The sequence below is a fragment of the Leptidea sinapis genome, chromosome 15 (genome assembly GCF_905404315.1).
Source record: "Leptidea sinapis chromosome 15, ilLepSina1.1, whole genome shotgun sequence".
Lineage (NCBI taxonomy): Eukaryota > Metazoa > Arthropoda > Insecta > Lepidoptera > Pieridae > Leptidea > Leptidea sinapis.
The window spans coordinates 3,847,918-3,852,372 of NC_066279.1; the positions used below are offsets into that span (position 1 = coordinate 3,847,918).

Below are 4,455 nucleotides of genomic sequence, written 5' to 3' on the forward strand. Positions count from 1 at the left end.
CCACACTTTTACGCAACGCCAAAGAATCAAGCTGACCTTAAATCCTGATTTGCGTCGATCATTCGAGCCGATCTTCGTTGTTTCGGTTAAATGGAAGAAGCTGGTACTGGGGAGCGCCCACGCAGTGAGAACAGTAATTTCATGAATTTGCACCTTATAGTTACAGTTTGTGATTTGTAGTGAAGTACTGTGTCGCCTTACTGAGTACATCAAGCTTTTTTGAGGCCAGTTTGGCCGTCTTTTCCAAGTGACCACTGAACGGAACGTGGCTAGATATATCGATGCCAAGTATACCGATATGTTGGCATGGCCGGTGTAAGTAGCATACCCAGTGCTGTCATCTGCATAGCCATGAATACTGCTGTATTGCAGCATATCATTGATAATCACTAGTATTTATGGGCTTTAAGCCGGAGCAAGCACTGTCGATAACGACCTTGATGCTCCAATCTGCCATAGAGCTAATCCATCTGCACAATCTCTCGACAAGCTATAGGATAGTTTTGCTATAAGCATTCTGTGGCGCACCTTTGAGTGATGATATACATTTTTGCTTAGAATATTTAATGAGAAATGTTTATAATAAAGAACCTTGAACTAATGAACATAATATCCGCTTTAGCGACAACTAGCAAGTTATAAATTTGCTATTTTTAAAATAAAGTAAATTTACATTATAATCTCATATAAATGAGTGATCAATAATTTTACATTGTTGCTTTATTTAATGTACAATGTCGGTGATTTTCTTAAGATTGTACTTATTGATTTTTTCGAATAATTTTAGTCTAAAGGTGCAATTGCATATGTTCATACTTAATAACGTGATAATTATTCTATTTCAGAAACATCATTGGGTATAAGGGATCTAGAAGGAATGAATGATATAGCGGTATCGGACTTTCTTAAATCCGTTGAAGAGGTTTTTAAAGTGGCCTCAAACAGAACAGTTTCCGTATGGCTGTGGCCAGATTGGATCTACAAATTATCCTGGCAATATAGACATTTCACAAAACATAATGACAAAATTATAAATCTTACAAACAATGTTAGCATTTTTATGATTATTTTTATATTTCATTTTTTTGCTTTAAGCTGAGTTGCTTTTACTCAAAACAGATGATTTTTCGATGATATTACTCGTATAATTTCATCGACTATGAAAACTGACCGTTTGTTATCGTCATAATTCACCGTCACTGGTACATTTGTATATTTCATCGTACGACTAAGATACACATTGACGTTTCATCTCGCTGAATCTTCAATTAACAACATTATAACAGAAGTAAGGGAAGTATTTTCGAAGAGCATTGATACGAATAATGTTTATTTTGTGATAAATGCGTAAATTTTAGTATTCTGGGGGTTAAATTGGACAAGGTTCATTTTACACCATTTCACGACCTTCTTAAGAGAGGATTGATGAGCAATAAGGAACAACAAGTTTAACATTTTTATTTTTTCGAACGTTATCATTCTCCATGGTGCATACTCGTAATTGTAAAAGTTAACGTTAACATACCGATGCATTTATTAATTCCTATTTTGAAATGAATGCAGACAAGTCTAGAGAGGTCAAAAATTGTGTATCAATAATTCATCTTTCTATTTTTTCTTAAAGTGAACATTAACTATGTATGTGTGATGTGGGCGTTTGGGTATGTACTTATTTAGTCATGTTCTTTATGCGTTGATTAAAAAACTTAGAAATCTCCACGTCTCAATCTTTGAGGAGCAAAGCTTAACTAATTTCTTAAATAATAAATATATAGAGTAAATTTTTATTGCTTTTAACAACCGTTCCTTCATGTGCATTTTTTTTAACTCTCTCTGTATCAACATATAGTAAGGATTAATTAAAATTCAAAAGAAAAATTTTAACAAAGTTGGATTAATTTAAAAATTGAATTATAGCACATGAATGTTTTTACTCTTTATTGTGTAACAGTTGCATAGATAGTTCTCAACGATATTGATTCCTCGCTATAAAAATACTTTAAAAGTTTCTTAGCTTATAAATTCATTTATATTCATCGTTACGTTGTAATTTCAGATTATACGACAAAAACGCAATGATTTAAAACATGTTGATATAAATGCTTACGAAAATCAGTCTGTGTTTGGTAAGAACTTTTTGAAACTCTTTGAATCAGAAATTCTGAACGATATGCGGTGTCCATTTGGTTTTAATATTTCGAGTTTGCCAGTTTAAGGATCATTTTTAACGTCTAGTTCATAAAAACACAAAATCCATCCATGCACTGCCGACGACAATTCTAACGACCACGCTTTACAATGTTAAAACGTTCTGATTTTAGTGTGTGCGATATTATTAAACCGAAGTAAAGTTATTTTAAATTATAAACTTTATATCTCTATCTTACCTTTATCACTACAGAATTACATGACAGGGAGAGGAGTAATTTAAATCTTGGAGTAACTATTCATTGCGTATAATAAGACAGAGTTGGTCGCTCAACTGTTAATCTTCTAGCATATCTCAACCATAAATGGGTGCAAACGGTTGAGTGGAAAGAAGAGGGGTTGGCGGTTAGACATAGCTAAGGCCTTCGATCGTGTAAGGCACAAAGCGCATATAGCGAAACTGCCGTCCAATGGGCTTTCCGAGTGGTTGTACATAAAGTCTACTAGCTTTTCAGCTGAACAAAGCATTAAGGTTGTAATCAACGGTGAAAGTTTCAAATTAAAAACCTAGGAACGCTGGTGTTCCGCAAGGCAGGGTACTATTCCCTGCACTGTTGCTTCTGCATATAACTATAACATACTGCAAATTAGTAGTATTCATTGTTATGCAGACGATAGCTCAGGGTGTGCTTCCTACATCGGCCATGCCAACATCTCTTGGAATAGCGTCAACGAGAACTGAAAGAAAACCAGTACCAGCTTCATGACCATTAACCGCATACAACGAAGAGTGGCTCGAATAATCGACGATCCAGCCTACTTAGATCTGCTTGATTCTTTGGCAATGCCTAGAGATGTAAGTTCTTTCTGCATCTTACACGAATTTATCAAGAAGAGTGCTTAGAGTTGTTAAGGTTTGATGCCAGCAGCCGAAGTCCACCACTAGACCAAATTCTAAATTTCACTCTCATCACGTCTGGCATTATAAAACCATGTGTTTTGCAATATATTTCTCACCTCATACAGCCTCTTTGTGGAATTAAATACTGGCTGCTGTTTTCAAGAATAGAATTCTAGAAAGTTTTTAATCGTAACGGTTATAATCCTTACATGCCGGCAACGCATCGCTTGACCCCTGGATCTGCGGATATTAATAGGTGGTTGCCTCACCACTCCCTATCACGTAAGTCTTTTGCGCGACCGTTTTATATAAAAAATTTTACTTGTTTCGAATGAATATATTGCCTCCGGTTATATAAATATACTAGTTTTTGGCTTCAATAGGAAGACCGAATGAAAAATTAAACCACGTGGACTCCGTGACCCCGTATGATTAAATAATTAAATTAATACATGATTTGAGCCTTTATAAAATTCCAGGGCAAGTCGATAAAGTGGATTCGTTTCTAGATCATCTAATACTATTATCCCAGCGACAGAATGGTTTCACAGACACAGAACTGCGTGAAGAGATTACTACGTTTCTACTAGCTGCTACAGATACAACGGCGATTGCAATTTGTAATACGCTTTTTTTGTTAGGAAAATATCCGAAAATTCAGGAAAAAGTACATGAAGAGTAAGTGCATATTACTTTGTTTGGTACTAAAATTTAATAATAATATTAATAAACTACATTCTTTCAATTGAAATAAGATTTATAAACTTATGAATTGGTTATATCTAAAATCGGCGAGTGGCCCATAAAAAATCAGTTGATTAATATAAAGTTAAGGTATTAAATTTAATTGATTTTTTTTACTTAATTCTTTAGATTAGTACGTGTGTTTGAGAATCATAATGAAAAATTATATAAAGATGTTTTAAGTGAATTGAAATATTTGGATATGGTTTTAAAAGAGTCTCTTCGTCTATACCCACCTGTACCCATGATTACTCGGAAAGCAACTGAAGAAATTAAATTACGTAAGTATAATAAGCGGTATGATGGTTTTACATTAAAATATTTAGGACACTTTCACCTATTTTTTTAATACACAAGGAGCGATCCAAAAATAGTAAAACTGGCTGGTAAAACTGAAATATTGGTAAGATTAAAAAATTCAGTACTTCACTGAGATGAATTTTTGAAGTAGCTGTTGTTTAAATAAAAGTTACCGACTTCTTATTCAATATTGTTAGAAAGTGTTTAAATTTAACATAAATTGATAGGACAAAGGCTGCCAATTTATATATACCGAAAAAACATTTTTTTTTCGAATAATTAAAGTTGCTAGCAAAATTTTGTTTTGCATCCTAAATTCAGTGTATGTTTGCAATTATTAAATCATTTTGTTCTTTGAGAAT

The 4,455-nt window shown here is 33.6% G+C and overlaps 1 long non-coding RNA gene across 1 annotated transcript; it reads left to right on the top strand.

The window, feature by feature from the left end:
• The first annotated feature begins 1,997 nt into the window (after positions 1 to 1,997).
• LOC126968444 (uncharacterized) lies at positions 1,998 to 4,068 on the top strand. The gene is made up of 3 exons (XR_007730209.1): positions 1,998 to 2,126; positions 3,529 to 3,727; positions 3,923 to 4,068. It is a non-coding gene; the product is annotated as an uncharacterized LOC126968444 (long non-coding RNA).
• Positions 4,069 to 4,455: the final 387 nt, after the last annotated feature.